General features: G+C 37.2%; 1 pseudogene; it reads left to right on the top strand.

The window, feature by feature from the left end:
• Nucleotides 1-4,756: 4,756 nt before the first annotated feature.
• LOC148999585 (DNA mismatch repair protein MSH3-like) overlaps nt 4,757-24,831 on the top strand; it is a 38,788-nt pseudogene continuing 18,713 nt past the window's right edge.

The raw sequence follows: 24,831 nt of genomic DNA, 5'->3' as shown, positions 1-24,831 counted from the left end.
TCCTAAGAGCTCAAGAACTTGACTTTAATTTGAGTTCCTGATTTTGATTGATTACATTCAATCAGACAGTAAACTCATTACTATCTTCTAATGGGTGTCCCCACTACTTATTTGTAATTGACTGACCTTCATCTGAGAATGTTGACTTCCCTATTAACTTTTAAGTTGCTTTTTGGTTTGTTTTTACTGGGAGATCTCATCCAGGAGTTGTTTAGCCCTAATATATGGTTCATCCTACCTACTGCCCACTTCATCTCCATATTCCTGGTTCTTATTCTTCGTTGATTCTGCATGGGTTTAGATTAGTATTTTATTTGCATTCCTTCGTTTTCTTTTCTTATCATATTGTACTTCTGATTGAGTATTATATTCTGAAACTACAGCTTTAATTCTGTTTATCATCTTCAGGATTTGTTTTCAAATCACTATTCGGAATTGTGTGCACAAACACCGAAGAAACACAAATGAAAAATGAAACAGAGCAAAGTTCACTTGCAGATTTTAGGTAGTTTATACACAATTATGATGTGGTATCTCCCGAGTAATGCTGAAGTTGGAAAGAAAGGGGCATCAAATATCTCTCAAGGAGACCAATGGTCATGAAAGAACATTTACCCAGAAAAGTCCAACTCAAAAAACCCCAAAACCTCTTGTTTCTCTTTCTTATACAAGCAGCCACAGGAGTATGTTAATACTCCTAGAAGAGGTCATTTTGTATTGTACGCCTTGGTCTTTCCTCTACACCTTGATAAGTCCAAGCCCTACTCTGCCATCATAATCCTTGGGAAAAGTCCCATTCAGGTTGCAACAATAATGTCATAATGGGTCAAACTCCAAATGGGTACAAGAATTTGAGACACGGATACTCTTCAACTTGACATCAATTTCAAGGAATTTTCTAGTAAGATTTTTTGAAAATGAAATTTAAATTTTTAACATTGTTTTCAATTCTGATTTCTAACCTATCAATCTATTCCTTTATTCACAATCTGATTTTCACATTGATTCCTTGAGTGTCCCATTAGTCTAATATTTGAAATCTATATATCTGGTCTTCTGTTTCAGTTCAAGTGCCAGATTGGTATTATATTTCTATTACTTAGATTGTTACTAATCTGTTTGTCTTTTGTGCTGGTTTGGATCCTTAAAAATCTGATTTGTCTACCATTCTGGATACCTGAAAGCCAGAATCATAGTGGCAACTCTAGATTTGACTATCAGGTCTCAGTCAAAGTCTCAGTAGTTATTTTATCATATTACTGTATGGAATGTCTTTTATCTCTTTGAGTTTATGTGACTGCTTTTAATCTGCCTACTGAAATCTCAAAACATTGGCGGATTTGTTTATTGTTAGTTGGAGGATTCTATGTCCATACAGATAACTATTGCAACTTCAAGCAGACTGTCCCAGGTAAAGCATATAAAATGCTTGTTATTTTCCCTTAGGCTGAGAATGAAATGGTTGTTATATATGATAATCACCTTGTTAATTTCACCAGAATGTTCTAAGTAAATTTTGATTTTCAAATAATTATGTTTGATGTTCACACATAATGTTCTTAAATTGCTCAATGTTATTGGTATTCTATGTGCTTTAGTAATTTGGTACTTCGGCCCACTTCCAAATGAAAGAAGAAAAGATTTATATATACTATAAAGGATGAATGTGATTCTTTTTGTTTCCCTCCCCCTTCCTAACCTAGTTGATAAGTATCTTGAAAAGGTAAAATTATATAACCACTCTAAATGAAAGGTTTTCTCTTTTTAGTGGTGCTTAAAAATAAGCATAAAATCTTTGAATATATGTTTCTATCCTTTAACGTTGGTTGTAATACTAGGTGATGGTTGTGAGTTGTGACTGTGCCTAAGGGCAAACACTTATAAGACATTTTTATTGCATTGCATCTTGGTCTAAATGTAGATCTACTAAGCATAAAATCTTCGAATATATGTTTCTATCCTTTAACGTTGGTTGTAATGCTAGGTGATGGTTGTGAGTTGTGTTTGTGCCTAAGAGCAAACACTTATAAGACATTTTTATTGCATTGCATCTTGGTCTATATGTAGATCTACTTCTTTTTGTGCCTTAATTGATTACTTTGCTTTCATAGTGCAAGATTTCAGCCTTTTTAGCTTAAGAAGTATGATTATTTGATATATGATGCACAACATTTACATGGTATTGCACAATGAACATAACTGTTGACACCAAGCTGAAGATTGCACGGTTTTGACACCTTGATCGGTACTTCTCTTCACATTGCATTACGTCATGTTTTTGTTGGATAGGAGGCCTAATTGTTTGATTTATGATACATGGTGGTTATAAATGTGCATGAAAACAAATGCATGTCAAAGGATTGAGGAGTGCATGTATGGAGACTAGTTAAGGTATTGAAGACATCAAACTTATATATGTTCCCCATTTTTTAATTGATTTTGGAGTTGAATTACGTTTTCTTAGCAATATTGGGATGTTAAAGTTGGTGTTGAACCATTTACTATCTTTCCCTTTCAATGGACTGGGTAAAGATGGTGATGCTTTGATTAAGATTTCCTAGGTGGTTATTGTACACGTTTCTGTTCAGGATATGTTGGGAAATGAATCATGATTTCTTTGCTTGGGTGCATTCTCTGATGCACTGATAAGGAATGATGATCATTAAACTAGTTTTGAGGTGTTTTCTTTCTTTCTTTTTTTTTTCATTTTGATAATGTTTTGTGGTCTTTGAATCAGTGGGTATATTGAAGTTGCTTCTTATTCCTCTTCAGGATGGCTTCTGCATTGAATGAAATAATGATATATATGGTTGTTCTTCTGACCTATCCTATGATTAGGTTTTTTTGGTGCTTCTTATTCCTTTTTCTGATATTAGACTTAATGGTTTGGTATGTGATTTTCAGTCTACATTCCAGTGAGTGTAAAAATAAGAGTAAATTTGCACCGTTGGTAAAGTCTTTTTCAACTTTAGTCGGCTTTGGGATGATGGAAGATATATACAATGATGCAATGTTTCGAAGTTGTTAAATGAAATTGAAGAATGGTGGTTTCCTTGAAAGTGGGGTGTATTTTGTTTGGATAGTTGTTACAGTTGTCTATTGTAGCATTTCCTTTTTGTTCCATTAGGATTTTGGATGGTTTTGATGTAGTTGTTGTTTGCTAATTCTGTTATAGGTACGTTTTATGGATGATTCCATTATAGATTGTTCTTTGAACTGCTCTTCTTTCATTGTTTGTGGTTTATTGGGTACCAAATTGATGGTGCAAAGTTCACACAATTATCTCTTGCTGTGTAGTGGGATCCTTCGAGCAAAGGGTTGGGGTAAGATTCTCTCATTCTTGAAGTGTTGTAGGTATTCACTTTTTTTTTTTTTTTTTTTGGGGGGGGGGGGGGGAGTCAATTGTTATTGTTTTTGTTTGTCAAGAATGTGGCTTGTTTTCCTATTTCCTCATTTATCTCTTATTTTTACAACTTCTTTATTTATTCTCAATTGTTTACTGGGTTTAAAATTGATGTTACAAAGTTCACACAATTTCTCTTTTTGTAGACAAGATAAAATTGAGAATTCATTTATTTATTCTCAGTTGTTTAGTGGCTAACTCTCTCCATTCTCTCTCTAATTTCTTTATTTTCTAACTCTGAGGGGAGGGACGAGGAATTCTTTTGAAGTATTTAAGGGCTTGTTCATGAGGGATTTCAAATATCTAGAGATTTCAAATCTATAGACTTCAATCTTGGGTCATAATTATAAATTGTGTTTGGTGGGGTCCATCCTACTATTTTCGCTGTTTGTGTGGCCGGCTTTTTGAATCTCTTTCCCCCTTCCCTTCTCGTTCCGTTTTGTGTAGGTGTTTATTCATGATCTGGTTTTCCCGGGTTCTCTTCTGTCCGGGGGTTCTGCGCCAATATTCTTAAGGGTTTGGATCCTTTGTGATCTTATGATATAAAGGGTAAAACTATTGGATTTGTTTCCTCTTTAGTTGGTTATTGGATCTTTAGATGCTTATTGTTAGGTTTTACTACAAATTTGAGTTCATGATTGGTATATGGCTATCATGCTTTAAACATTGTTCTCAATTTTGGAAAAAGGAGAATGTTCCCTTTTAATTTTTTGTTTGGTGTATTATGTTGAAGGAATTGTTTTGCAGGCTAATGTTTGTGATGTGGAATATTCTGATTTTCTTTTACTTATTATCCATTTTTTATTGTACCAATTAGGTTTCTTTGGTTATTTCTTTTTCAACTTATAGACTTACATTGTGTTTAAAACTAGTTGGTTTTTGCACATGTCCCTAAAAAATTAAGTGTTGATGTACCCAAAAATTTATCATGCATTTATCTAATCTCTCAGTAGTTCTACTCCTTGCTTTCCTATTTCTTAGGTGTCTTGTTCAGATAAAGCAGTTTTGAGAGGAGCGGCTATTATTGTATGTATCTGATCTCTCATTAAATCTACACCATGCTTCCGTATTTCCTAGTGTCTTGTGTCTTACCTGATCTGCTCAACAAAAAATGCCCATCTTTCTCTTCATCCCAAACTCAAAACCAGATCATTATTCATCAAGGGGTGAGATATGGCCGAAGAAGGCATTTTCAAGCCTCTGTCCAAGGATAAATGGGTTAGGATATAGCAAGGGAAGGTGGGGTGCTCATGGGGTTGCATACTGCAAAGGTGATGAGTGCAACTATCAAAAGAGGATTGGACTTGGGGATAGTGAAAAGATTGCAAGAGATGGGGAGCAGCTGATGATGACATGGGTGATTTCTATATCTATCAGGAAGGGGATGCACTGGGTTGGGCAGTAGTACTAGTGGCGGCATTGGCATATGGTATTAGTAGGTATAGTTTGAACTATGAAACTAGGTTTCCAATATATAATTTCACAAATGGTAGGTAGTCAATAGAAAATTGTCAAAACATTGGGTGTCTCAAGTGTTATTTACACTCTTATGTTCTCTTTTAAAGTAGTTGACTTCTACTTTCCTTATAACTGAGGCTGTAGTAAAATATTCGGTTTGCATTGTGGGTACGCTTTACAGATGACTGTGCTATTGATTGTTCTTTGCATTGCTCTTCTTTCATGTTTAGTAGTTTAGTAAATATCAAATTAATGGTACAAAGTTCACTCAATTATATCTTGCTGTTGACGAGGATTCCTCGAACAAAGGGTTGAGGTAAGCCTATCTCATGCATCTTGTGTAGTAGGCATTCACTGATTTTCTTTTGGTTTGTCTGAGAAGGCTTATTTTCCTATCTACTTTGTTTATCTCTTATTTTGACAGCTCAGTTATTCACTCTCAATTGTTCAGCGGTTATAAAATTGACGTTACAAACATCACACAATATCTCTTTCTATAGAGGCGATAAAATTGACAGTTCATTTATTAATTTTCAGTTGTTTAGTGGGTAACCTCTCTCTCTGATTTTTTGCTTTCTAAGTAGATAATATTTTCATATTCTGTTGAATTGTATGAGTGTTATATTTCTGAATAGAATTTGATTGTGCCTTTTTTGTCAGTTGTTGCTTAGGGTTGGACGTATTCAAAATGGTTTTGATTTGGTCGGTACTTATCACTTGCTTTCTTGTTTTAGTCTTTTGGTATATTAGAACTTTTGATTCTTTTTGACTTTTATAAGAGTTATATTTTTCAGTCTAACCTGATTATTCCTTTGTTTGTCCGTTGTCACCAGGGTCTCAATTTGTTCAAAAAGGTTTTCCGGTTAAAGGTGTTTGACCTATGGATTTTCTCTTTCTCTTTCTTTCTATGTTCTCTAAGAAAACAATATTTTCAGATCTGTTGAGTTATTAGTGTTATATTTCTGAATACAATCTAATGTTGCCCTTATATGTATGTTCTCACTAAGGTTTCAATTTGTTCAAGATGGGTTTTTTGTTAAGTGACTTGGTCAAAGGATATCAGTGTGTATCAGGTTTTGTGTTCTCTTAGTTCATTATATTTTATCTTCATTTGGATTTTATGTGTTATAATTTCTAAATGGAATTTGATGGTTTTCTTGTTTGTCTCCTATCAAAGATGTGTTTCCAAATCAAGTCATTGATGAATGGATCACTCTCTCTCTCTCTCTTAAATTATATGCTCTTTAATAGACTACATTTTATGACTCAGTTCAATTTTATCAGTGTTATTTTCTTGACTGAATTTTGATATTATTTTATTAGTGGTCATTATGGTTATGTTTTGTGCAAGAAAATATGGATTTTTTTGTGGGATTTGAGACATAATTTTTCATATATGAATTGTGGTATGCACATTGTGATTGAATGTAGAGATCCTCCTATGACACCTGATTCATGGTTATATATGGCTGCTGAGATTGGCTTTTAGGGTTTTGGGAAGGGGAAGGGAGGGGAGGGGAATTATTTAGAAATATTTGTCATGTTGAAGGGTTCGGATTCTTTGCGACTTTATGGTATTAAAGTTTTACTAAAACTGTTGGATGTGTTTCCTATTCAGCTGGTCAGTGGATCCATTCATTCATAAATGATTATTGTTGGATTTTGCTGTAAATGTGAGTTACCGATTAGATACATAGCTGTTGTGCTTTAAAAACTATTCTAGATGTTGGAGAAAAGAGAATGTTTCCTTTTAAATTATTATTACTCAGGTCTGAATCTTTAATATCCTGTTCACACTTAGAACAAGACGTTTCCACAATGGACATTAATGGCATCTTTTTACTTGGTGTCACACTGAAGGGGAAATGACATTTCTCTAGCTATCCTTTATTTTTCGTTTTCCTTTCCTTTGGCTCCTTAATGTTTGTGGCTGTGGAATATTCTGATTTTTCTTTCACTTATCATCCATTTTTTTTTTTTTTTGGATTACTAAATAATTCATTATCAAAGAGAAAAATTACAATAGCATGAACAACAAGTCATCCATTTTTTATTTGACCAATTTAGTTGCTTTATTTATTGTATTTTCAACTTTTTGACTTACATTGTACTTACAACTATTTGGTTTTTGCATGTGTCCATCAAAATCAATGTGCATGTACCCAAAAATTAATTATGCAATTATCTGATGTCTCGTTATTTCTACTCATTGCTATCCTAGTTCTTAGGTTTCTTGTTCCTTTGCTTGTCAATTCAACTCCTAAATCCCCATCTTTCACTTCAAACTCAAAACTAGGACACGATTCAGAAAGAGGTAGGATGTTGGCAAAGAAGGCATTTCATACCAAAAAGTGTAATGCAGCCTTCAACAAATTAAATGAGAAAAGATCCATTTGCAGATGTTCAGGTAATACAATTTATTGTGATCAAATAGGAGTGGCAGTTTCAAAATTGGCCTGCTTCACTTTTACAGTTGTACCACAGCATCAACCACTAAAATCATGAAGACCTCCTGACTATATGACTTGTATTCCCACAACCCCACTGCCTTCATGATTGGAAACCCCATTCCTGACTATTGCAAGCCCATCCCCATCTCCACGCCATCACCCACTGGCCACCAAAACCAACACTAATGTAACCCAACCCTTGTAGCACACAACCTGATCTATTGTCACAACACACCATAGCTGCCAAATGTAACCCCACCTCATTGCACATCGCGTCTCTCTTCCTATGATTCCCAGGTTTTCGTACTTCCTCAAGCAAAGATTATTTCAATTCTAACACATCAGGAGGAAAATATTATCACATATAATAGTTGTAGTAGATGGTGCATGAATTCTCTTAATTCATATCTAATATGAGAATGCAATTTCTTGTTAGGTAAGCTGGTAAGGCCAAGCCTCAAACCAAGGAAAGAGAGGCTGGCATAGTAAGTTGGGTGCGGTGGTCATGGTTGCAAACTGCACAACAGATGGGGTCATGATCAAAAGATGATTGGACTTGGGGAGAGTGACATTGGTGGTATATCACAAGAGATGGTGGTAAGTAGTTGTTGACATGGGTGGGTTCTAGATCTTGTGGGAAGGAGAGGGATTGGGCTAGGAGTAGTATTAGTGGTGGCATTGGCATTGGCAGAGATACCTATGGTACTTACAGATATTGTTGGAACTATGAAACTAGATTTGTAAAATCGACATACTGTCAAAACATTGGGTATATCAAATGTTATCTACGCTTTTATTTATTCTTTTAAGTAGTTGATTTTTGTGTACGTTAGAATTGAGGCTGTAATAAAATATTTCAGTTTGCATCGCAGGTACATTTTATTGATGACTCCACTGTTGATTGTTCTCTGCACTCCTCTTCCTTCATACTTAGTATTGTAGTGAGTTTCAAACTAATGGTACAAAGTTCACACAATGGATGAGGATTCCTCAAGAAATTGGTCGGGGTGACCTCCTCTCTTGCATGAAGTCTCATAGGCTTTTTTTTTTGGGTCTGGTTTTCCTATCAACTTTGAGAGCTTATTTACTTATTCTCAATTGTTTAGTGGGTTTAAAGTTGATGTTACAAAGTTTACATAATTATATCCTGCTATAGATGGGATAAATTGACAGTTCATTTATTTATTTTCAGTTGTTTAGTGGGTTACTCTATCTCTCCCTCATTTTGGCTTTCTAGGTAGACTATTCTCAGATTCTGTTGAATTATATGAGTGTTGTATTTGTGACTACAATTTGACGGTGTCTTTTTTTTCTTTCCCTTTCCCAGTTGTTGCTTGTGCTCAAGATGGGTGTCTAACCAAAGGTCTTGCCTAATGGAAATCACTCGCTCTCTGGTTTTATGTTCTCATAGTATATATCATAATTCTAGATTCTTTTGATCTTATAAGAGATATTTTTGAAAATAATCTGATGGTGCCTTGACTTGTCAGTTTTCACCAGGGTCTCAATTCGTTCAAAAGGGTCTTCCAGTTAAAGGGTGTTTCTCTCTCTCTCTCTCTCTCTCTCTCTCTCTCTCTCTCTCTCTCTCTCTCTCTCTCTCTCTCTCTCTCTCTCTCTCTCTCTCTCTCTCTCTCTTTCTTTATATGGTCTCTAAGAAGACTATATTTCTAACGCCATTGACTTATAATTGTTGTATTTCTGATTACGATCTAATGGTGCCCTTTTATTTTTATAGTCACTAAGGTTTCAATTTGATGGGTTTCTGGTTAATTGACTTGTTCTAAGGATATCAGTTTCTTTCTAGTTTTTTGTCTCTTAGTGCGCTATGCTTTAGATTCCTTTGAATTTAATAAGTGTTATAGATTCTGAATATAATTTGATGGCACCCTTATTTGTCTAATGTCTCCAGGGTTTAAATTTGTTTAAGATGGCTTGTTGGTTAAAGGTGTTGGTAAAAGGATAATGCTCTCTCTGATGTTAAGCTCTCTTAGACTATATTCTATGATTCAATTCAATTTTATCAGTTTACTTTTTCTGACTGTGTTTTTATGTGGCCTTATCAGTTGTCATTAAAGTTATGTTTTGTGCAAGAAAATATGAATTCTTTATAGGATATGAAAGTTAATTTTTAATATCAATCATAGTGTGCACATTGTGATGAGCATAGAGATCCTCTTTGACACCTGATTGACAGTCATGTAAGGTTAGCTTTGGGGGGGGGGGGGGGAATTCTTTTAAAATATTGAAATATGTTGAAGTGTTTGGATTCTTTGCGATCTTATGATATTAAAGTTGGGGTAAAATTATTGGATTTGTTTCCTCTTCTCTTGGTTATTGGGTCCCTAAAGGTTTATTGTTGGGTTCTACTGCAACCTTTTTTTCTGATTGGTACATGGTTATCATGCTTTAAAAATTCTTTCAGATTTGGAAAGAAGAAGATGTTCCTTTTTGCTGGGTTTATTCTGTTTTGATCATTTTCATGCAGGTCTGAATCTTGAATTTCTGTTCACACTTAGAACGAGAGGTCTCCACTATGGACATTGACGCTATTTTTAAGCTTGTGTCACACACAAAGGTGAATTGACCTTTCTCCTGCTATTCGTTTTTTGGGTTTCCTTGTCTTTGGCTTCATTCCTTTGATGAAGATTTTTTTTTTTGCAAACTAATGTTTGTGGCAGTTGAATATTTTGATTTTTTGTTACTTATCATCCATTTTTCACTTTAACAATTTAGTTTATTTGTTTATTGCTTTTTCAACTTCTTGACTAACATTTATGCATGGAAGTAGTGGATTTTTCATATGTCCCTAAAATTTCAATGTGCATGTACCCATAAATTTATTATGCATTTATCTGATCTGTCATTAGTTCTACTCCTTGTTTTACGAGTTCTTAGGTGTCGTCTTCGAGTAAAGCCATTTTGAGAGTGAGTGCCTATTTATTAATGCATTTGTCTGATCTTTCATTAGTTCTGCTCCTTGCTTTCCTAGTTCTTAGGTGTCTTGTTCCTTTGTTTATCTGTTCAAGTCCCAAATCCCATCATTCACACTCAATAATAGATCTGGTCGAAGGAACCCTCATCACATCCACAAAGTGCCATGCAGCATTAAATTAATTAAATGAGAAAAAGACCCAGTTGCACATATTCAGGTAATACAATTATCTGTTCAAATAAGAGGGGCTGCCTCAAAATTGGCATGTTTCACTTCAACCGCAACATCAACCATAAATTCCCCAACACCACCTAAGTCTATGACTCATAATCCGATAACCTGGCAGGCCTCACAGTTGGAGCAACCCCAATGTTGACTGATGCAAGCCCAACCCCATCTCAATGCCATCACCCATGGACTGCAACAAACACCAACGTATCTCAGCCCTTGTAGACACAACCTTACCGATTGTTGCAACACATCAAAAATGCAACACGTGGCTTCCATCTAATTGCTCATTTCTCGCTCCTCAATCTTAGGCCATTTTCATATATGTTTCCATTTGTTTCACATTTTCAAATCATCCATTTGTGGAACTCTAGTTGCTGGTGGATTATGTTACCCTGAATCCAATGTTTGGGTTGAGCATGCGCCACAGAAATTCTTATGTGATGGTGGGGCACTAGCTGAGTTCATATCCTTATATGAGAAGACAGCAGAATGTCCTACAGTGGACTACCATCAAAAAAAAAAAAATTCAGATGCTATGGAACAGGAAAAGCCTTTGCTAGGGATTGAGGTATGGTTAAATTATGTTGCCTTCTTTGAGTGCAGATTTGCACATGCTACCAATTTTTAGTTTTCATATTTGGTTATCTAGGGCTTGTTTTGCTGTCTTACTTACTAGCTTGTTTAATGGAACTTCAATGATGTGTTATTTAAATAAATTTTGTGGCTTTTTTTGGGGGGGTGTGTGTGGGGGGGGGGGGGATCATTGCAATGGTAGAGTTTGCTGTCCAAGGATTGTCCTTAACCACTTCTCAACAAAAGAAATTTGATTTAGAATGGATTCTGAGCCGTGGTGCTTCATTTTGGCCTTTCTCTACTAACATGGAAACGTCTCAATCGGGCAATGTCCTCTGACTGTAGAGGGAGTGCCGGAGATTTCTTTATGATGCAGTATGGAGTGTACTCTTTGTCAAGATTATTTCTTCATGGTTCTTAGGTCATCTGTAGTGAGTTGAAAGTGTTAAAAGGATCAAGCATGCCAAAATTAACCTATGGCTGCTAGCTCAGACAGCTAAATGCATGATAGTGAATGGAATAATTTTATAACAGTTCTTTCCTACTATTAAATCCTACTCAAAATTATTCAGAACAGTGAATTTTGAATCCCTATTGGAATCAGTCTTATTATTCTGCCATGTTTTTCAGTTTTATTTTTTAGTTTTAAATTTTAAGAACAGGTCCTGTTACTTCAATTCCAAAAATGAGAGCATGAGAACTTCTTTTTCATCTTCTCTCTCTTCCTCTTTTTCCTTGGAGGGTTTGTTGGTAGGGCTCAACCTAGTGTGAACAAGTGGGTGCAGATATTCATAGATTCTTGCCAATTACATTTCCTTGTTACATATTGTAGTTCGTCTAGAATTGAGGATGCTAACCTCTTTCGATTTGCCCGAGGTAGCAACTATAGTTTGGTGGACGTGCATGGTAATCCTACTAACTTGGTTCTAGGCACTACCCAAAACTAGAAACTGTAGTTTGGTATAGAGAACAAAGTAAGTTCAGTTGCTTGATAATAATTATTTTCAATGGTGTTAGTGGATATGGGATTCTCATTCCATAAATTGTAGAACCATGATAGATGGCATATTCTCATTCCATATATTGGAGATCCTCTATAGATGGCATATTCTTATTGTAAAATCCCCAAAAATCCTAACCTGTAACCCATTGTTGTAGGTCCAAGAACCAAGAGTGCTAGTAAAAGGCAGCTTTGGACCATTCGAGTTAAGACCGGGAGTTTGGAAATTAAACCTATGGATATGGACAAGAAAAGAGATGACCCGGCCAGCATAGATGATTTGGAAGGAGAGAGAAAGCCAACTCAGAAGCCAAGGTAAAGTATACCATTGAGTCAATCATGTTTAGAGGTACCCTCCAAAGCCCGATGGAAACAACATCCGGATGAAGAGGTTATTGGGGCGGTCTCCCTAGGGCGATTGATTCAATTGACTAACCCTATTTTGGGATTTAGGTTTTGGAACCCTATTTTATTGTTCTTTTGTCTCTAAAATTAATATTTTATATTCTTGGAGGCTGAGAGATTGGGAGAGGAGAAAAGCTCTGTATTAGTGAGGTCTTTGCAAGATTGGTGGTCCCAAAGTGCGAATCATAAAGGATAATCGTGCATCGAGGTAAGGAAACCTTTAAAACCCTCTTTGCAATTATTCTTTTGAGATAAGATGATTATTTGCATTGATGGTGGTGGTTATGGTAGTTAGTTGGAATCAAATACTTGTTTATGTTTTCTATTGTGTCTCCCAACCCCATTAAGTGTTGAATAGTGTTATTTTCCTCCATTTAAGATCTATTGACCATCTCAGAGATGCCCGTAGGCCATACTCTGTTAGCCAATTTGGGAGTTTTTGTGTTAACACTTTGTTTGGTGTTTTTAGGGCATAATCACTGCTCTATTGAAGCCTCAAAAGTTGCCAAAACTTGGAGTTTCGAATTGAGCAAGAAGTGGCCAACTTGGTTTCATAGCCCAGGGGGCGATCGACCTGCCTTGGGGGGTCTAGATCAACTGCCCTTGCTCAATGTGTGTTTGTTGATCCTGTTGTTGCCTAGTCTTGTTTCCAACTTAAACTAGTCCAACCTACATGTTTTTTGGGGATTGCATAACTTGTTAGCACTTTGATTTGTGGATCTTCTTGGATTCTTGGAGACCAATATTAGTGAAGGTGAGGGATACATCATTATGTCTTTTATGTGTTTGATTGATATTCCATTTCATGCTTTTATATTGGTTGTGTGTGTTCTTCTGATTGGCATAGTAGGACATGCATGCATAAGTGGTAATATGATTTTTAATTCTTTATGCTATTCATTATTAATTTTATTTCAAATTATGATTGTGAATGTGATGTGTTGGGACAATCACAAAATTTTCATCATTTTAACTCAAACAAGCATAATCTTGATCACCCACTTATTATGCATCAATCTAATCAAACACATCCAATTGGATCAGAGCCTAGGTTTACTTACAATTCTCTAATACTATATGGCGGAGCACCTTGAGTCACGGATCCAAAAGTGACTCAACTAAATTAGAAGTGAATAATAGGTATAAGCTTTGGAGTAGAAACCAAGAATGTAATAATTGGAGCATAACAAAGCTAACCCGAATAATATACAATAACGATGTGAAACTTAAAATCATACAATGATAGTAACCAAGTAGAGCACAAATCACAATAACATGAAACAAACATAACCAAATGCAGAAGTTACGCATAAGTCATGCAAACCAAACTAAAAAATGTAGGAGCATGATAAATCATACAAGCATATGCACAATAACGATGTGAAACTTAAAATCATACAATGATAGTAACCAAGTAGAGCCTAAAGCACAATAACATGAAACAAACATAAGAAAATGCATAAGTTACACATAAGTCATATGTAGGAACATGATAAATCACGCACAATAAGTATAAGTATGTCCATAATCAAATACAAGCTGAAATAAGAGGACAATGACTAAAACGATCATCAGATGAGACAAAGGCATAAAAAATTGTGGGGCGGTGCTGGTGTAGGCATATACTGACGAAGAAAATTCTTAGTGGCCACTTGGCTTTGTACATCTAGCAGACACTGGTACATATCCCCCTGGTGAGCCTCAATGTCCACCATATGGCGCTGCATGTGGTACTGCCTATCCTCAATCCTCCCTAAGGCAGCAAGTAGAGGCTACTGGCGCTGCATGTGGTGCTGCCTATCCTCACTCCTCCCGAAGGCAGCAAGTAAAATAGGCTACTGCAAAGGATCTGCCTACGGTATAACTGTGTCTATAGAGCCTCCCAATCTTGAGAAGACTTACCCTCCCTCCTCTATGTGACACTCAGGCTGTACCTCCTCATGTGCCTGGCCCCCTCCCTCCTCTAGTAACTTAGGTGAGTGAGCTCCATTCTAAAGCCTCATTTGGTAGATAAGTCCCCTCCCGATGTGATCCCCCATACCTCCAGTAAGCTCCTCAATGTTACTAAAGTCTCCCCGAAGTACTAGAAGACCCGACAAGTCATAAGACGTCCGTATGCCAGGTTTGCCACACCGGGGGTTCTTTACCTGATAGATCATAGCCTTCTGTATGATGTAAGATAGATCTATGGGATATCCCACATACAAGGGGAAGGTGATAAAGGCCTACTACATAATTGAGATTTCACCCTGGTGTCCTCCTTTGGGTGTGATGTTATGACTCATTATGCGAGAAATGAACCTCAGAGAAGGAGCATGTGCCTACCTCGATGAATGGTGTAAGAGTATTCAACAGCGTTGCCTAACAATATAATAAAGAGTGTACAACAAAGAAATTAAAGCAACAATATCTCCATAAAATCACTCTGGAGTCTTAATATGGTTGGACTCCATAGAAGTAGTCCAAGCAGGGACAAGACTCTCTGTGTACCTCAGTGTCCTCTTCCATTGGTTCTTCGTAGGACTCCACCGGCGACAGGGATCCTCACAACCTGCAACAGAATCTAAGAAGAAATATATTTTGAAGAGTGAGTTCCACAGAACACTCTCTCTCTCTCTCTCTCTCTCTCTCTCTCTCTCTCTCTCTATATATATATATATATATATATATATATATATATATATATATATATATATATATATATATGCAAGTATGTTCCTAACCACTAACAAGTGTAGTCTCTATGGCAAACATGCATTAAGTTACAACACTAGCCTCCTCTGGGCAGTCTCATCACTCTCCCTCACGGACTAGTTACATCATACTGTGGTTGGGGATTAGGTCACCAATCTTTTACCGCACCATTTGGTTTAAGTACTGGCGTGTGTCAGGAATATCTAACCTAATGCAAGGTCATCTATATCTCATGCAGTCATGCTACATGTGATCCGAATACCTTCCCTCATGCCTAGTGCCCTTTTGGTTCAAATATCCTTGTCGCCTAGGGATGTTCCCCATGAAAATCACACATCGTGCTGGACTAACATCCTGTAACCCATATGATTGTCCACATATGCATAAGCCGACGCTCTCGTGGCTTCCCCACAGAATTCACACATTATGCTGAAAGAACCACGAGCCTAGCAATCTACATATGCAAACTTCCTACTTGCATGACGACAGTGGGCCTATGCCTCCCCATGGAAATCACACATTCTACTGAATGGCAAGAGGACCCACCCAGCCACTGTCAATTACAGGTCACTCGGCTTCAATGCTAATGCTGAATGAGTAGTAGCATTCATCAAGGTTTACTAGCCAATGTATTTAAACATGTATTGACCATGCACATTGTAAATCTAAGTGAATGCATAGGCACTAGGGGTAATGGATGAGCCCACAACCCCAGGTTGGTATATACATATAGGTAATTCCTTATCACCCAAATTCCTAACATATCACATTCACAATCATCATTAAATAAATTGAATAATAACATAGGCATAAAATACCATATTACCTTTTATCTGTACAAAGTTTCACATAAAATTCATAAGAATATATACAACATTTGCAATAACAAGAAATAGAATTTAAACCAAAAACACAAATAAATGATAATGCATTTTTCACCTATCAATGACAAGAATGATCTCTATGAGTCCAAGAAATCTAGAAATTAGGGATGTTAACAAGCTACAACAACCCTAGAAAACATATAGATTAACTTAGGCTTCAGTTGGGACAAGATTAAACACCAATCAGACCAAAATCACACACCTGAGCAGGGGCTGGTTGGTTAGAGCCGGTCGACTGTGGGCAGCTTGCCTCGATTGACTGCCCCCTAAGCTGCGAACCAAAAAGGAGTCTCCTTGCCCGATTTTGAAAACTAAACTTTTGGGACTTCAATAGAACAATAATATTGTCCCAAAAACACCTTCCAAACATCCCAACAAGTCTCAAATAAAAAGGCTTCAATTTGGTTCTTAGAGTGTCGCCCATCTCTGAGATGATGAATCGGTCTCAAATGGAAAAGATAGCATGATCCATCACTCCACTCAAAGAGATTGGGAAACACAATGTGGTACCTAAACAACTAATCAATTCATACCAACTACCACAACCACTACCATTATTGCATTCAGCCATCTTAAATACCATAAAAGAATAGTTGCAAATAGGGTTTTTGGAGTCTTCTTACCTCAACACGCAATTATCCCTGTGATTAGCGTTTCTGCACCACCAAACGTGCAGAGATTCTTCCAAACTCCAGGTTCTTCTCCTCTCCTAAGCTCTCAACCTCGAAAAACATTAACAATTCGTTTATGAGGCTAGAGAACAATAAAATAGGGTTCTAAAGCGTAAAATCTGAAATCACCCTTTTTTTGGGTAGAGGGTAGGTAGTCAAATTGCCTCACTGCCCCTATAATCCTCATACAATTGTGGTTTTCGATGAGCTTTGGAGGGTAGAATCCTTTAAACATGCTTGACTCAATGATATACTTTACCTTGGCATTAGGATCCTTTTGCATTGGTTTTTGTGCATGCCAAAATCTCCTTTTTAAACCTTCTATACTATTTTCCCTCTCCTCTTAAAATCATTTGTGGCCGGGTCACCATCTACCTCATCTAAGTCCATATTCACTTCCCAAACTCCCGGGCTTAACTCGAATGGTCCAAAGTTGCCTTCTACTAGAACTCCGGGTTCATGGACTTGAAACAACGGGTTATCAAGTTAGAATTTTAGGGGATATTACTTCCTCCCCCCTAAAAGAAATTTCGTCCTCGAAATTGGCATACCTGAGGCTCCAAAAAGATAGGGATACTTTGCTCTCATTTATCTTCTTTCTCCCACGATACTTCTTCCAAGGTATGATTCGTCCAACAAATCTTCACTAATGGTATGGTTCGGTTCCGAAGTTACTTGTCCTTGCGATCCAAAATTTCAGCTGGTTCTTGTTCATAAAAGAGGTCGGCACTCAAACCTTTGGGCTCTTGTGGTAGGAGGTGTTATGGGTTCTCCATGCATTGCGGAAGCATAGAAATATGGAACACGTCATGCACACCAAATAAAAATGAAGGAAGTGCTAACCGATATGCCTTCTCTACAATTTCAAATGGCCAGATATATATTGGAATAAGCTTTCCCTTGATGTTGAACCTCATCACACCTTTCATCGGCCTTACCTTTAAGAAAGCTCGCTCACCTACTTGAAATTCAAGATTGGTCCTTCTATTGTCCATATAAGATTTCTGTCTAGATAGAGCACTCTTGATTCTCTCCCTGGTCAAATCAACCATATCCCTAGTGGCTTCTATGAACTAAGGGCCTAAAACTCTATGCTCTCTAGCTTCGTCTCAATACAGAGGAGTCCTACATGTTCATTTATACAAAGCCTTAAACGGTGCCATACTGATTATGAATTGATAATTATTGTTGTAGGCAAACTCAACCAAAGCTAGGTGCTCATCCAAGTTTCCACCCATGTCAAGCACCCATACACGAAGCATATCTTCCAAAATCTGTATGGTCCTCTCAGATTATCCGTCAGTCTAAGGATGGTGAGCAGTGCTCAAATTCAGCTGAGTACCCAAGGCTTTCTGCTAGCTTTTCCAGAATCTTGATCCAGTACGATGCTAATTGGTATGCTATGTAGTCTCACTACATTTTCCACATATAACCTTGCCAATCTGTCCATGGTAAAGGTAATCTTCATCGGTATGAAGTGTGTCGACTTCGTTAGTCTATCCACAACTACCCACAAATCATTAGCTTGGTAAGTTCGAGGCAAACTTGTGACAAAATCCATCGTGGTATCTTCCCACTTCCAACTAGGCAAAGGGAGTGGTTATAAAAGACTTGCGGATGGTTGTCTAATAGCTTTAACCCTTTGGCAAGTTCCACACATGGCCACAAAATCTTCAACATCGTTCTTCAATCCGATCCACAATAATGTTCCTTCAAGTCCTTGTACACCTTGGTGCTAGTGTGCTACTGGGATGTACGGTGAATATGGAGTGATGTGCCTTATCAAAAATTTCCTTCTTAAGCTCTTCATTAGTTGGCACACATAACCTTCCCCTATGCATCAAAGCATTATCAAAAGACAAAGAAAAGTATAATACCTCTTGTGGATCTGAAGAAATCTTCTCCTTTAATACTGAAAGCTGGGATGAGCACCTAGTTTTGGTAGAGTTCGCCTATAACAATAGCTATCAGTCCACAATCAGCATGGCACCCTTCATGTATGGACAGACAAGTAGGACTCTTTTTTATTGGGATGAAGCTAGAGAGTTTTGGATCCTAAGTTGATAGAAGCCACCAGAGCTATGGTTGATCTGATCAGGGAGATAATTAAGACAGCTCAGTCTAGACAGAAACCTTATGCAGACACAAGAAGGATCGATCTTGAATTTTAAGTAGATGAGCGAGCTTTCTTAAAGGTACTGCTAATGAAGGGTGTGATGAGATTCAACATCAAGGGAAAGCTTTTAATCTAAGGTATATTGGGCCGTTTGAGATTTCGGAGAGTTGGGACCAGCTGCATATAGATCGACACTTCCTTCATCTTTAGCTGGTGTGAATGACGTGTTTCACGTTTCTATGCTTTGACAATGCATGTAGAACCCGGAATGCCTCCTACCACAAGAGCCCAAAATTTTTAGTGCATACCTCACTTATGAAGAAGAACCTGCTTGGATTTTGAATTGCAAAGACAAACAATTTTGGAACCAAACCATACCATTAGTGAAGATTCAATGGAAGAATCATACTTTTGAAGAAACATCGTGGGGGAAGGAGGAAGAAATGTGAGCAAAGTATCTCTATCTTTTTGGAGCCTCAGATACATCAAATTTTGAGGATGAAATTTCTTATAAGGGGAGAAGGATGTAAAATCCTAACCCGACAACCCATCATTGCAACTCTAAGAACCTAGAGTGCTAGTAGAAGGCAGCTCTGGACCATTCAAGTCGAGATTGGGAGTTCAAAAATTGAACCTATGGACATAGATGAGATAAGAGTTGACCCAGCCACCTTAGATGATTTTGGAAGGAGAGAGAAAGCCAACTCAGATAGGTTAAAAAGGCGTTTATGGCACATACACAAATCGAGGCTAGAAGATCCCAATGAGTCAAGCATTGAGTCAAGCATGTTTAGAGGTATCTACCCCCAAAAGCTTGACCGAAATTGCATCCGGATAAGTTATAGGGGTTATCTCCCAGGAGCGGTTAATTCAACTGACTGATCGCCCCCTACCCATAAAAGGGTAATTTTGGGGTCAGGTTTTGGAACCCTTTTTTTTGTCTCTCAAACAAATATTTTATATTCTTAGAGGTTGAGAGCTTGGGTGAGGAGAAAAGCTTGGGAATTAGTGGGGTCTTTACAAGATTGTTGGTGCCTAAGCGCGAAAATCACTAGGATTATTGTGTGTCGGGGTAAGGAAACCTCTAAAACCCTCTTTGCAACTATTCTTTTGAGATAATATTTAAGATGATTCTTTGTGTTGATGCTTGTGGTTGTGGTAGTTAGTTGGAATTGAATGCTTGTTTATGTTTTCCATTGTGTCTCCCAACCCCATTAAGTGGTGAATCGTGTTATTTCCTCTATTTGAGACCGATTGACCATCTTAGAGATGCCCGCGGGAAACACTTTGTTAACCAATTTGGGGGTTTTTGTGTCAACATTTTGTTGGGTGTTTTTAGGGCATAATCATTATTCCATTAAAGCCCCATAAGTCCCCAAAACTTTTTCAAATTGAGCAAGAAGTGGAAAACTTGGTTCACAACCTAGGGGGTGATCGACCAGGGGCGGTCGACCGGTCTTGGAGGGTCTGAACTAACCGCCTTGTTTGGGTGTGTGCTTTTTGATCCTATTGATACATGTCTCCAACCCAAACCTAATTGAACCTACATATTTTCTAGGGATACATCATTACGCATTTTAAGTATTTGATTCATATTCCATTTCATGCAATTATAATTGTTGTGTGTGTTCTTTATGATTGGTATAGTAGAACATGCATGCATGGGTGGTAATATAATTTTTAATTGTTTATGCTAGTCATTATTCATTTTATTTCAAATTATAATTGTGAATGTGATGTGTTGGGAATTGAATGGTGATGCATTACATGTATATCAACCCGGGTTTGTGGGTCAGCCTATTATCCCTGGTGCCATTGCATTCATTTAGTCATTTATATGCATTATATATAGGTGTCTAGATGCATGGCTAGATTACTCTTTCTGCATGCAACTACCCGTTCGGCATAGGTAATGAAGCCAAGTGAACCATGATAGCAGTAGTTGGGTCCTGTGGATGTCCAATAGAGGTAACTAGTCCGTGAGAATACACATACCAATTGTTATCATGCAATGGTAAGGTTGCATAATCTGGACGATTTGGACTCGTGGTTGTCCAACAAAGAGGTATCTAAGTCCATGGGGAGACACGAGAACATAGGGTTACAAAATGTTAATCCAACAGAGGTAACCAGTTCGTAAGGAATAACATTCCTAGCTGGAGAAGGATATGGGGACCAAAAGGGCAAGGCACTAGGCATGAGGGAAGGTATCCAGACCACATGTAGTTGACCTTGCACCGGGCTAGACTTATCCCTGAGATGCGCCAATACTCATACCAATGGTGTCATGAGAGAATGGTGACCTAATCCCTAGCTATGAGCCTATGATGTGATGTGACCAGACCCCTATACTATGGGATTCTAACAGAGGCAACTAGTCCGTGAGGGATCATATTGATGAGACTTCCTAGAGGAGGCTGGTGTTACTACTTGATGCTGTTCGCCATAGAGACTAGCACTTGTTAGAGTATAGATACAGACTTGTGTATATACAATACATTACTCCATTTCATTTACATTTATACTTTATATATGGTACATGTATTGGATGAGTGATATGTGATTTTGTTAACCTCACTGAGTCCTATGGAACTCATTCCTTAAAGATATATTTTCTTTATATTCAATTGCAAGTTATGAGGACGCCATTTTCTTAGAGAGTTTGCCGCCTACGAGTCCCACGAGGGACCAGCTGGAGAGGACACCGAGGCACACAAAGAGTCGTGCCCCTATCTAGACTGCTTCTATGGAGTCAGCCATTCTGAGGCCATTTGGAAATGTAGTTGCCTTGATTGTGATCTGTTATAATCTTTATCTATTTGTTAGGCAAGGTGCATAACATACCTTTTAAACATTTCCTAATAAAACTTTGAGACTTCTGTTGTTTTAACTATAAGTCTGATTTAACTTTGATTATAACTTAGGAATCATTTTGGATAGCTGTAATAACTTATATTTGATACCTTTCATTCCTTTGCTCTTTTGATTGTGCTATTGTGTATTGTTGGTTATGGATTGGCCGTGAACCTAGATCTTGGTGATGGATCACAGCCACGGGTATTCGGGTAGGTCAAATACCGGCTGGTATAATGGTGACCCTCTAAAGATGGCATGATATCCACTTTCCATTATTTCAGAAGATTTAAGCCACCTCACTTCACAATCATGACAATCGATATTTCCATTGGTGGCACCTTTGTTATGTATAGCAATCTATCTTTCCTTTCATAAACAATGTATATTGTCTTTCCATGTAATATCTGATCATATCTCATAAAATTTATTATAAATTAGGGATGCACCTCTATGGTGCTGCATGGGTCTTGAATTCCAAGCTAATATGGTATCAAATCCCATATCCACTCATAAATGACAGTGGCATTAACACCATAGGATGGAGGTCATCGTTTAATGCTGATTTGGTGTGATTTCCACATCAATTTCAATTTCATTGGGTGATATCTATTTCTGAAAATTGTTTGGTTTGATTTTTGCAGCTTATACCCACTTTCCATTAGTTCAGAAGATTTGAGCCACCTCACTTCACAATTGTGACAATCGATATTTCCATTGGTGGCACCTTCAGTATGTATAGTAATCTATCTTTCTTTTCATACACAATGTTATTGTCTTTCCATGTAATCTCTGATCATATCTCATAAGATTTAATATAAGTAAAGGATGCACCTCTACGGTGCAGCAAGGGTCTTGAATTCCAAGCTAATGTGGTATCAGATCCCATATCCACTCATAAATGGCAGTGGAACACCATAGGATGGAGGTCATCGTTTAATGCTGATTTGGTATGATTTCCAAATCAATTTCAATTTCAATTTCATTGGGTGATATCAATTTCTGAAAAATTGTTTGGTTTGATTTGTGCAGTTTATTGCAATGAAATAGAGATTCTGAAATAGCTGAATTTCTGTTCATTTTTCACTCTTGCTCTTTGATGTGTACATGGTTATTCTGATAGGCAAAGTAGTAATTTAATGTTTTAAAACAAAAAACTGCCATTCTTCTCCTAGTGTTCTCACTAATCCAACACCATATGTAACCATTGCCACCAGAGATGAGCTTGATTACTTGGTTACTTGGTGGAATGTTAATTGACATAGAAAGAATGGCACTTGTATGTTGATGATCAAAAAGCTTATGACATATTGGTTAAAAGATTTATTTTGAAATTGATTTTAGAAGTACTACCATTTGAACTTCTAAATCTTTTCCCATATGCTGGTAATAACTTGTTGAACCCTACTTTGTGTCACTGTACAAACAATCACCTCAGTGGTCAACTGTTCACCAAAATTGACTCGAAATTATAGTTAAAGGGTCCTCTGTAACATGCTTCTGAACCTTAAGTGACCTGGAACATTCTAATTGGAGCTTGGTTCATTGAATAATCGGGTGATTAAACCTATGTACACCATTGTCTGTACTTCTTTCCCTGTGAATAAAGCTTTTTATTTTTGCTTTGCCTGTTTCTTCCATAATAATCATGAATCAGAGTTATTTATTTTTCTTGTTGCCTTCTAGTCCTCTCCATTTCGCATTACGTAGAAAAAAATTCCATAGAAAGAATGTATTGATTTCCTTGGGGCTCTGTTTTGTTTGATACTTTGATGTACTAATGCTGAAGTCAAAAAAGGATATGTTGTCCTTTCTTGAGATCTTTCTACTCAGATGTTCTCACCAGATATGAACTTCCATTGAAAGCAGAGGGTGACTGTGTGTATTTTCTTTTTTCTCTTGTCTTTGTGCTCCTTTGTTTGGTGAGTTTCTATGTCTTTTGTGCTCCTTGAATTTATAGGCTGTGAAGTTTGCAATTACGGAGTTTTGTTTCATAGGAAGCAAGGAAAAAGGATGTCAGGTTCCATCAGAAGGCCTACTATTTTATTTTCAAATATGTTAATGTAAAACATTACACCTACCACTTTTTGTGGGTATTTTTTGTCAATAAGATGGAGACTGATTGGAGATTTTAAGTTGGTTTTAGGAAATAGGCTGGCTGCAAGAAATTCATCGCTGGTGGTTGATAATCCTTTTAAAACCAATCCACTCCCCACCCGGAAAGAAAATGAAAGAAAGAGATAGAAAAAAATAAGAAGAAGCAGTTGATGATTTTTCAACGGTACTAGCATATGTTGAAAAGGAAATTGGGTCCAAACATTAGACCAATTCAAAGACCCAAAGTGGGTGTTAGCTGATTGTGTGCCCATATATATTCAGAAGGGATTGAGTCAGAGTGGTGGGCCAGTTGCAGAGGCTACATGGTTGATGTGTTATAGTGGTTTGACTACCCATTTTAATGTTCATGAATTCTATTCATTTAGTTGAATTGTGTTTCTTTGTGACCCCCACCCCCAAGTCTGCTGTTAAATTAGTCAGTTAATGGTCCTTAGGATGTTGAAGAATAATTACTATGGGTCTGAGGCTGGCAGTTTACTACAGTTAATGAATCGCACTCTTAACATATCTTTCATCTTTCTTGCAGCCTTGCAGGTAACCATTCCTTTGTGGTATAGAAGCTCAATATGTGTGCGTCTAAATTCTGAATGCTCTTTCTGAGATTGCAGATTCAATCAAATTGTGTGGACCTCTACAGAGTTTTGGTTTATGAGAAAGATTCATGTGTGACTGCACGATGTAAAGTCATATCTTTGATTTCTTCAGTTTTAACAACTTTAGGAAGGTCACCTGATATTCAGCGTGGGATTACAAGAATTTTTCACGAGACTGCCACTCCATCTGAGGTACCAAAGTGTCTTTCCCAGGACATATTGTAATATTAAATGCAAGGGAAAAGTATCAACTATCACGTATCATATCTGTCATTGATTTTAAGAGGCATATCATATTGGAGATACATATGAAAATAGTCAACATATGCGTGGAAATACACTTTTAAGGGGGGGGGGGGGGAAGGAACCACATGCATAAGCAATATATAATTATCTAACCATGAAGAGTAATGGATGCTGGAAACATGGAAAGGATGGTATTGTAGCACT

This window comes from Hakea prostrata, chromosome 11 (assembly GCF_041222555.1).
Source record: "Hakea prostrata isolate BN-2017 chromosome 11, UWA_Hpros_2, whole genome shotgun sequence".
Taxonomy (NCBI): domain Eukaryota; kingdom Viridiplantae; phylum Streptophyta; class Magnoliopsida; order Proteales; family Proteaceae; genus Hakea; species Hakea prostrata.
The sequence above is the reverse complement of the archived record's forward strand: the minus strand, read 5'-3'. Positions and strand labels throughout refer to the sequence as shown.